The sequence below is a fragment of the Kogia breviceps genome, chromosome 12 (assembly GCF_026419965.1).
Source record: "Kogia breviceps isolate mKogBre1 chromosome 12, mKogBre1 haplotype 1, whole genome shotgun sequence".
In the NCBI taxonomy this organism is placed as follows: domain Eukaryota; kingdom Metazoa; phylum Chordata; class Mammalia; order Artiodactyla; family Physeteridae; genus Kogia; species Kogia breviceps.
Genome location: NC_081321.1, coordinates 9844847 through 9856192, shown reverse-complemented (window position 1 = coordinate 9856192; position 11346 = coordinate 9844847). Strand labels below are relative to the sequence as shown.

General features: G+C 46.3%; 1 protein-coding gene across 2 annotated transcripts in view; it reads left to right on the top strand.

The window, feature by feature from the left end:
* Positions 1–11346, top strand: part of GRIN2B (glutamate ionotropic receptor NMDA type subunit 2B) — a 422513-nt gene that overhangs the window by 242841 nt on the left and 168326 nt on the right. The window lies entirely within an intron of this gene.

Sequence of the window (11346 nt, the reverse complement as noted above, 5' to 3'; positions counted from 1 at the left end):
GCCACAACAGTGAGGCCTGCATACCACAAAAAAAAAAAAAAAAAAAAAAAAATTCAAACAATATAGAAGAGCTCAAAAAAAAAAAAAAAAAAAAAAAAGTAAAAACGACCTTAAATCTGACTAGCCAAAAGGGTCATTATTGAAATAATGAATGACTGTCTTTCTAGCTATCTCCCGGTGCATGTATACCTGTGTGGAGATCAATCTACAGTTTTACATAAATGGAAATAGAACCAGACGTGCTGTTCAATAACCTGACTTCCTTTCACTCCATAATGTATCTTGGGTATCCATTTCACCTTTATTATGAACTGTATCAGACATATAGAAAGATATTCAGAAAAACTTAATCCATACTCAGGTACCCACCACCCAGCTTAAGAAATAAAATATTAGAGAGTGTACTGCAGGGAGGTTGAAATACATTTAGAGGAGGTTGAACATGTACTGACTTATGCTTACGTAACTTCTGGAAGGGACTTGGACTCTGTAGCCTCTTGACTAAGCCCCTGATTCAGAGTTGACACGAAAAGTGGTTTTTCTGTGGCTGCATCTGTGATCCAGTCCTCATTTTCCCCCACCTTGAACTCTCTGCTTTCTCTGCCATCCCTCGTTATCGCTACGTGTTGGTACAGACCATCTCGGTGTTCTTCTTGCCTCCCTGGCAATTCTGTCTCAGGCTCCCCAGCACGCTTCCTCCTTTGCATATCTCTTAAATATTGGTGCTTCTCCGGGGTCTGTCCTATACGCTCTTTTCTTTTTTCTTTCTAACATCCTGCAAGCGCAGTGCGGCTTGCAGGATGTTAGTTCCCCGACCAGGGATAGAACCCGTGCCCTTGGCAGTGAAAGCTCAGAGCCCTAACCACTGGACAACCAGGGAAGTCCCTGGACTCTTCTTTTCTCCTCCATTGCCAAGGATACAATCAATGTCTGTAAGTTCCCCCAAACGGACAGTGCTGGCTAAAACCTCTCCTTTGAGCCCCACGTCTGTCTCTGTATGACCACATCTGTTCCTTTGGATGCCATGGGGCCTAGAACATACCATATCCAAGGCTGCACAGCTATCTCCTCTCCCATCAACCCTCCCACCCTCTTCTAGCCAAATTGGCACCACTTATAAAGGGTACATCCTGTTACCCAGTTTCCTAAAGTAAAAATGTCCAAGGCGTCCTTGATGCCGTAGCCCTGACACCTCATAGCCAATCATGGCCCTATCTGTGGACTTTCCCTGGAGAGCTTTCACTTATTTTCACCCCGGTGCCATCGCCCAGTCCACCTCTTCCTGCTCGCGTTGCTGCAGGGCCTCTTACATCTCTCCTGGCTTCCAGTTCTGCTTCTTTTCAATCTCCTCTGCAGCCAGAGTGATCTAAAATGAAAATGTGATTTCATCACTCTCTTGCCTAATACCTTTCAGTGGCTTTTCATTGCTCCTGTAATAAAGCCCCATCTCCTTAACATGGTTTATAGAGTCTTCCACAGCACGAGTCTTCCTAGCTTTCCAAAATTGTCTCCCGCCACTTGTCCCTTCTCAACGCCGCCTTCCTGCCACACTGAACTTACCGTGTTCTCTCTCCCTTCCAGCTCCTCCTGCTGCCTTGAATGTGCTCCCCGGGTGCCCCTGCCCAGCCATACACAGATGCACAGGCCCCTTCACCTGCCTCCTTCTCTTCACCCCTCAGGCTTCAGTCTTGGCACCCCTTCCCAGGAAGCTGAGCCCTGGACCAATACCACGTAGCTACACGCCTTCCCTGCCTCCTGTGCCTTTCCAGTAACGGGGATCGTCCTCCTGTGCTCCATTACCTCTCTTCCCTGCAAGTGCTCTGAAAGCAGGGGCCCTGCTCTCTTCCTCATTCCTGTGGCACCAGGGAAGACGCCTGGAGCAAACGAATGGCGTCCTCCGAGTGGCTGAGCTGCCCGGTGCCTTCCTGCTCCTCTTTGCAAGACAAGGGGCACCTCCTTTAAAAACTTACTATACGTTCGGTTCTGTACATTCATGTTCTCCCCCTAGTTCAGTTTATTTCCCCAAATATTTGTTCATTGAAACCAACATGAACGAGCAGAAAACATCTGCCGAGCAACACAAGGAAATCAAGTGGGTATTACATTAGGGTCCATACGTACGGTTCAGGAATGCCTGCTTTTACCTTAAGACTTGCTCTGGGTAAGCAGCTATCTGAAGATAGTATCTCCCATTTGGCTTACTTCACATTAGACTGTAAACGTTATCTCGGAAGCCTGGTCTCTAACCACTGTACCTTTGAAACCACAGTTGGTTTTAACCTTTGTCGCCATCTCTTGTGGCCCCTCCGGAGGGTGGCTCTCCTCAGTCCTCTGTCCCCCTTGCTTAGAGCTTATTGTCAAGAGAACCGCAAACGCCCACCCCTCCGTCTTCTCAAGTGCAGCAGTCCTGAAAGGAACCGGGATGGCGCAGCACAGATAATTCATACATTCCTCCAGTACCAGGGCAGAGCAGAGAGAGAGTCCACCTTCCCTCGGTTTCCCAAGTACACTGGGTAAAGGTCTCACCAGACTTATCAGAGCGCTTCTCCACCAAGCTGTTTCCTCTATGAACCTTCTCTTCTGCCCCAGCTTCCTGAAGCTTCCAGGCTTCTCTATCTGACTGCCTGCTGGACATCTTCTCTGGGCGTCTCCCCTTGTCCGTGGACCTGCATCCCACACTCTTCTCCCCCGTCTTCTCCTTCCCCTCCTCCCAAATGCAGCTTCCCATGGTTCTAGAATCCAATGCCTAGCCTCTCTTAGTATTTTAATATATATATATATTTTAATCAGGACCCAGGAAGGATCGGGGTTGATGAACAGGAACTCTAAGGAGGACAGCATTCACCTCATCAGTGGGATTCAGTTAGGCATCCTCAGTCAGCGCTCCTCCTCCTTCCCCTGGTCTGAATTCAGCCCCTCCTTCAGAGCTCTGGTCTCACTAGGGTCACTCTTTTAAATAACAAACCGAGCAGCCACAGCATTTAGCCACAGCAGGAAATCTTGCAAATAAAATTGCTGCAAATGCTTAACTGTTGCCTTTGGCCTGATGCTCATCTCCTGGCATCATTAGCAGCAGCATCCCCAGGAAGGCTCCTCAGGACGTATCTGGGGGTGACCCAGCCAGGGATGGCGCCGGAAATACAGAGTCGGGAAATGTCTTCTGGTCTCACTTTCTGAAAACCCAGTAGCATTCACAGGCCCTGTCGTCCGTCCCCAGAAGCATTGCAAGGGGAGGGAAATCCCTCATTCATACCTGACCAGACTGTGGCTTTCTTTCCACGTGAGGGAAGTTCCCAAGTCTAGATTTAGGGAATCACAGACAGGAGATTCTGTGATATCCCTGAGTCCTAAAGAGAGACACATATTTGAAGTGATTTACTTGTTAGTTATGGAAGGAAAAATTACATCCTCAGAGAGGATCCTTAAAATGAACTATTTCGTCCACTGTCAAATGAATGCTATTTATCACGTATCAATCCAGATTCCTTACTGAGAACTTCTTAGCTCTTGGAAACTTGGCCCACCATAGACGTGGCGACTGTCTCCAGATAGGCTGTAGGCTGCTGGATAAGGCTTTTTACCAGGGTTGCAAGAAAAATACAGAAACCCAGTTAAATTTGAATTTCAGATAAATGACAAATTTTTTTTTAGCATAAGTGTGCCCCAAATATTGCATGGGACATGCTGATATTAAAAGATACTTTGTTGTTTATCTGAAATTCAAATGTTACAGGACTCCTGAATTTTTTTTTGGCTAAATATGACCATTCTACTTTGTACCCTAAGAATTAATTTTAATTATTAGCATTTATTAGCATTCATTTATGCCTTATTAGTAAATGTACAGAGCTCTTTTACCAAGACGTGCTGAGAGCATTTTATTCCAACTGGGAACTTTATTTGGTTGAAAGAGTTGGAGAATTTCTTATGCCATGCATTCTCGAAGTGAAAGATCTTCTTAGTTCCTGAGAAAATTCTGAAAACCTTTTGGTACCAGATGATCTGAAAGTGTTTAGAAAGTGGTCATACCAGTTGTCTAAACTCTTCCTTATCCCTCGGAGCTAGAGAAGACTTGGTAGCTGTTAATAGGCCCATGTCTATATTTTTCCTTTATCACTTCCCTGGAGGAGCGGTTGACGGTGAGTTTCCTTCTCAATGTGCCTCCAGTACTTGGCCAGTGTGTTTCTCTCACGTAGTCAGTGGCATGCCCGCCACTCACCTCTGGACTCTCTTTCTGTCCTGGGGACGCGGTACTCCTACTCTTCATACATGGCAACTTTGGGGACTTGTAGAAAGAGCAGTTGTTCTTTGAGTTGGCTGGATCTCAACATAGCAAACCTCTTATGACTCTTGCCTAATTATTTTCCCCTGGTGTCCTCAGGTTTCCTGCTCAACAGTTGCTTTGCACTATCCCCTGCCACCCCCAAATTCCTCCTTCCCCGTGAAAGTCACCATCTCAAAAGGCCAGGATCCTCCTCTGGCCCAGCCTTTGAGAGATGGGGATAACCGATGTGAAGAAAGGTGCTTTGTTAGGTTCTTATTAAAAGAGCTGTGATGAACACGATCTTCCTTTAACCTTGGGGCAGATGCCACATCCTTGAAACCATTGTATTAGCGGGATGGTTCCCATGGGATGCCTCCTTGACTCTTGGCCTGGAAAGTGCTGAGAGGTTAAGAAATAAACGAGGAATTGAGTCAATTAGTTTTTTAGACATCATGGGCAAGATTGGCTTGGTCATTACCACCTTTAGTTGTTGTTAAATATTCGTGGAATGCCAACACAGGCAGATTTACGGTAAGGCAAACATGTGTTATAGGTTGACTTAACATAATTTACATGTGAACCAGTCAAATGTGTCCGTGAATGCATAGCTATAAGTGGACTCTTAGTCATAGTGGCCTTTACCTGATTAAAGAAATCTACTAGAATCTAAGGAAATTCCCATTTTTCATGTGAAATGTCCAGTAAAGCAAGACACAACCTGCGTACATAGAGACAGACTTTATCTGCTCAGTGGTGTAGCAGGAAATATAAATTTGGGAAGAAAATAACTGAAGAATCTAATAACTATCCTGAAAGGTATATTCACTGCTGATTGTAATTCAGGCAAAGCAAGCTTTTTGACTGTTCGTGGATGAATGACTGAATGTGAGGCTTATTCAGGCTCTTCTGTTTTTTTGTAGTCTTTCACCTTCCTCATGTCACATATATAGATGGTCATTTCAGCAAGTGATTTTGCTTCTTTCCCTCAAATGCAAACCTGTGAAGAGCATGCTCAGCTGTTCAACACTGAGACCCCTACACAATTCTTTCCTTAATCACTATTTAATTCTAGAGCTGACTTGCAAACTTTAAAACTTACCAATGACATATTTGGTGTTTCTTTCTTCTCTTTCATCTTCCTCCTCCTCCTCTTCCTCCCCACTCTTTTCTTCCTCCTTTTAAAAACTATTTACAATTTGGAGGAGAGGGCAGGAGATACAGAGGGGGAGTGAGTGGGAAAAGGATCCCATTTCACCGAGGACAGTTTTGAGCGGGGGCAGGATGCCCATCTGTGCTGGGCAAGAAGACACAGGTGGTCCAGTATCCATGGGAAGGAATAAGATGGTCTCGAAGAGGAAGGAAATGAGAGCAGAGCCAGGGCAGTGGCTCTCCATGGAGAAGCAGACAGGCTCATTCTGAGATCAGACTCTGTCTCAGAAAGCATGTGGGTTGGTGGCGGTGGTCAGGGTTAAGAAGAGGGTCATAGGTAGGTGCTCAAAAGCGTCTACAATGGGGCTCATTGTCAGCCGGGCTGGTAAAGTTAATAACTCCAGTGTTGGTTGCCTTTCTGAATACTTACTGCACACCCGGCATTGTACAGTTATCTAACTGGATCCTCACAAAAACCCTGGTCGACGCAGATGTCCTCAGGAGACGTTTTCTGATCACCCTTTTAAGGGCAGCTTGTCCCTCCCATCCTCCCAAGCTCCCTATCCTCATCTCCTGCTTTATTTCTCTCTGTAGCACTTACCGGACCTACCGTGTATATGTTCTCTTAAAATATTGTGTTGTCTCACTCTCCTCATTGAATTTAAGCTCCAGGAGAGCAGGATTTTTTTTTCATCTCTGTGTTTCTAGCACAGTGCCCGATACATTGTAGGTACTTGATAAATGTTTGTCCGATAAAAGCATGAATGAAGGCAGGAATCATTATCCCCGTTTTATATGTTTTTAAGAAACCCGAGGCCCACGCCCGGGCAGTGTGATGCCAGGACGTGGCCTGGATCTTCCTCGGGGACCTGGATTTCAGCCCCTCTCCCTGCTGCATAGTAATCAAGCTTTAAGGAAACCGCTGCTGGGAGAGGGCTCGGTGCTCCTCTGATCCAACCCTTTCAAGTTACGTATTCTCACGGGATAGAGGGTAGGTAGGATGGTGAATGGATTTTAAAGATGTGAGAACAGAGTCTCAGAGGGGTCCCTCGCCTCTCAGAGGCAGGGCGGGGGCAGAACCCAGGTGTCCCGCTGGCAGGAGCAGCTCTGCAGAGAGCATGCCGCCTCCCGGCTGCCTACCCATGGCCTGGGGGTGGGGGCTGGCAGGCACACCCCCCCCCCCCCGTTCACCTTTGCCTCGGTCTGGCAATGTCCCCCTGCTCCTCGCTCCCTTGGTTCTTACCCAGACAAGGGTGCAGACTCACAGTTCATGGGGATTGGAGCTGGTGTTATTTAGGAATTGAGCGGGAGTTATTTCTCCATCTGCCCTCTCTTTTCCCACCAGAGGATACAGGCTGGCTGAGCGGCGGTGAGGATGGGGGTGCGTTGCCAGAAAGCGCGAGCGCCATCATTTATGGTCACAGACACGGGCTGGATGGCTGAGCGAAGGCTCGACCACAGCCGGCCAAGGTCAGCCTAACGAACACAAGCTTCCTGAGAGCAGAAATGGTTCTGCGGCTTTTGCATCTCTATGAGGCCTCGCCCATTTTAAATAAATGACGGTTTGAGCCTTTCTCTCTTTCCTCTCCAGTGGAGCTGTCATGGATGGGTAGACGGTCATCTCCTGCACAGAACCCTCCAGGGCCTGATGAGGCCATTAAGGACAGGGAGGAGGCAGGGTGTTCAGCATGGCTGAGCTTCGGAAGGAGCTGCTGAGGGACGCGACCCTGCGCTGCGGACAGGGGCGCGCAGAGGCGAGGAGGAGGGCAGCGGCGGGAGCGGGGGTCGGGGAGCCCTCGCTGGACCTTCGCGGTTTCATCAGCGGCTCTTCCTCTTCTGGGAGGTCCCGGCAGGGTCAGCGTGCGCAGACTGGCCCCAGTCCCCAAGCTGGGCCGGCTGGGCACACATGAAGGGACTGCAGCTGACCAATGAGAGCCCCTGCTGCTGGAGTCTGTTCCCTCTTGTTCGGCCGTCGGCAGCAGGCCCCTCACCTTTGCTTCTTTGTTCTTGCCTATCTCTTTCTCCATAGGGCGTTCTCGTCATTGATCTCTTGCTGCCCCTCTCTTCTTCTCACCAGCTTTCCTGTACAAGCTTTAAAGGCTTTCCTGCCTTTCACTTGCTGTGGTCATACAGGACCGTGTGGAATTCTTCACACACACACACACACACACACACACACACACACACATCCAAGTGCACGAGTATTAGACATCCAGACAGCACGGATATTTGTGCATTGGCATCTGTCAAGTGGATAAAGAATTATTCAAAGAACTGGGTGAAAATACTTTCACAGAGGACATCTCCCCACTCTTTCCTGTCACTGAGACCATGTTGCTGATTGCATGCGAAGGGCTGCGCACGGACGGAAGCTGGCAAGAGTCCTTTCAAATGGCTTTGCCTGCAGTTAGCGCTGGTGAATATCAACAAGGCGTTGGCCATCCACTCTGACTTCATTTTAAAAATCTCTATGGCTGTAAGGATGGTTGCTAAGTAACCCTAGCACATTTACTGTTTGGGCAAAGGAGATAAACTTAGTAAGCAAGTGGGTCTATATAATTTTAAGAAACCCATAAATGTCTTCTTTTTCTGAAGGAAAGATCTTCCCTGACAAAGCAGCAGAAATAGCCATGGGAGCCACACTGTGACAATATCATATTCGTGCTAAGTGGTCCTTTTCACCATTCCCTGAAAGAGATCACACGTGGAGTCCACATGAGGTGGTGTGTCAAAGTACATTTAGTGTTTGACATCATACCAGATGATCAGAACCTTCAAGTCATTCATGATCATGGCCAATAATGACAATAAAAGTGATGATTGTCGTACAGGGAATCTTCATGCACACCACCTCGCCAAATCATTACAACAAACCTGTCAGGGCTTTGTCTACTCACTGCATAGACTGACGGTGGAGATCAACAGAGAAAACTCAGGTCGTTACTTTCTTTTCATTTTCCCAGCAGCATTTCCAGACACTCCTACCTACTTTTTTTTTGGTCCTTGAACAAAAATCTATCAGGAACTTCTGTTTAGGCAAAAATAGAATGTCATTATAATATAGTCCGTTATTACATAGATTTTAATAATATGTCAAATTTCTCTCATTTTGACTACGTAGAGAAAAAACCAGGTGTGTGTGTGTGTGTGTGTGTGTGTGTGTGTGTGTGTGTGTGTGTGTGTGTCCCACAGGCTACGCAGGGCCATTACTCTCATTGCTCTGTTTCCACAGCTTACGTGTGTTCACACATAGACTTACCTCTTTTACCTGGGAGAGGAGGGGTCACATATTCAACAGTGTGATGTTAAACCACAAAGAAAGTAGGAAGGGGCTTTGAGCTAAAATCACTGACACAAAATTCTTGCCCTAAAATGAATGTGGCTTATTTTATCTCAGAGTTCATTTACTCTAATATTATACATACGTCTAAGACACTTGTGGGACAGTTGGATTAGATGTGGCATAGAGTGTCAGTAACCCAGTTTAAGCAAGATATGTGAGCATACTTAGGTGGTCTGTCCAGAGCTGGTATGGTAGCTCCCTCATCACCAGGCCCCAGACTCCTGCTAGCTTACTTCTCTTTTGTTTATAGGGTATGGCCTTCATCCTCATGCCCAGGATGCCTGCAGAACTCCAGTTTCAAGCAGCAGATTGAAGTTAGAAAGAAAGGAGGGCAGGCTCTTTCCCTTTCACGGAGATTACCGTGAAGCCCCATACTTTGCTTATAGCCCATTGGTCAGAAATCAGTCAATGGCCACAGCTAGCTGCAAGGGAAGCTGGCAAGTTCCATTTAGTTTAGTTTAATTTAGTTTTTGACCTGGGCAGTAACAGGCCCAGTTAAAAATCAAAGTTCTCTTAACTAGAGAGAGAAAGTCAAGGCCATATGTTTGGTAAGCAGCCCGTAGTTTCTGGAGATACTTGCTTATCTGATTTACCAGATGACAACAGCTTAGAAATAACAAACATGATGAGAATCAGGTAGGTGAGCTGACAGCATTAAGAAATAAACAGAACGGTAAGGTGCAGAAAGTATTAGAAAAACCCACCGAAAGACCTTGATAGGAACATTTATCTACGATCATTTGGGGCAAACAGCCTTATACTCCCCAGGAAGCATATACCCCCCTTTAAAGCATCCCTGTAGAGCAAAACAGCATAGTCATTGTTAGGTCATCAATAAGAGCTTAAATTATATTGATTATCTTTGGTTTAAGGAGTCAGCGAATTCTATAATACCTTTCTGAAATTTTCCGTTTAAAAATGCTTCTTGTAAGTAAGAAAAAGCTTGACACCTAAAAATACTAAACTTCAGCAATTTAGAAAATTTACTTTAAAAAAGGTTACTGGGTGACTGCTGTGTGCCATGTGTTTTATATAGCCTTATTTAATCTTAAAAGTACGTTGCAGAGGCATTATTACTTCCATTTTTCAGAGAAAGAAACTGAGATCCAGAAAGGTTCAGTCACTTGCCTACTTTCCATACAGGTAAAATTGGGATTCAAACCCGAGTCTGGATGGATTCCAGGTGTACTTTGCCCCACGTTGCCCATCCTTCTGTGGCTGAGGAGGCCGTCAGTTAGGCATCAGTGTCATGTCGATGAACACATCATTGACCTGCAGGACAGGGTGGTTTGGTAATAGCTTCCTTTCTTGGGCACTCTGCTGAATTCGTGTCCTGAAGCCATGATAAATCCGGAAACAGCCCAGGAACAGAGTCCCCTGCACACGTGTGAGGGACGTTCCAGACCAAAGTCTGTTTCTTTTTCTCTCCACCCTGAAGTGTGTCGCCTCTATATTTACCAGCCTTGCTGTGATCTTTCTAACACCTTCCTCTTCAGTTAGAAAGGATGATTTTTTTTTTTTTTCTTATCTTAGTCCTGTACATTCCAAAATCCCTTAAGCCCACATACAAAAAAGCAATAACTTGTAGTCTTGGTAGACCTGAGAGTCCTTTGAACTGAAGTGAGAGAGACTTTCTGTTTAAGATCCGTCAAGGCTCCTGGAGGTTACATACACGTGAAAAACACTGTCAGGGGCCTGTAGTAAAACAAAACAAGACCTTGGCCTCTGTCATGATTTACAGATGTCCTCCAAGGCCACTACTCATTTTTGAGAGGTCAGATAAGTTTGGATTTGTTTAAGGCTAATACTTGGCCAGAGACTAGAGAAAAAAGCAGTGCTGTTGGGAGTGAAAGAAACGTGACACGGAGAGGGTAGCTATTCTGTACTTCCCAGTATCACATTCACTGCCAGTTTTTTGACTCCCTCTTATGGCCTGCACCCTGTGCCGGGTGCTGGGCATATAGACGACACACCGTCCATTTGCTTGTCCTCACGAGGAGCAGGGCATCCACAGAAAGTATTTTTCTTGTAACACAAAGTGAATTGCTTGAGAGGCTAGCAGAATGAGCCTAAGAAACCGAGATCAGAATTTCAGAATATGTTTGTTAAAAGTCTCAAGAATTTCCTGATACTTCTGACGCAAGGCATGAAGGATGTCCTCCAGTAGAGAACGAGATAGTGGAGTGGAAGAAGAGAAATTATTATTAGCCACCTGCAAACTCAAAACCCCATAAAAGAATTTTCTTTTGAAAGAGACCAGAATCCCCTCCCCCACAAATACACATGCACTTTGTGTGCTCACTCACCAACGAGTTTAAAAATAGGAGCCGCGGTGTTGCCATGACTCCCAGTCTACTCAGCCACCCTCTTCTCCCTTGGATGTGATTTTACTTCGGTGCACAGTTGACCAAGGCTCTGGCTCAGAGCGGCCTCTAGCGGCTCAATCCTTAGGGAAGCACTTCCTTCCCCGATGCCAAAATGAACCCAGACTAGCCAAGTTGAACACTTGTGTGTTCTGAACCACTCTCCAGGTGACTGGCTTTTTGCAGACTCTGAGCCACGAGGAACAAACCAGTCGGTACCTACTGTG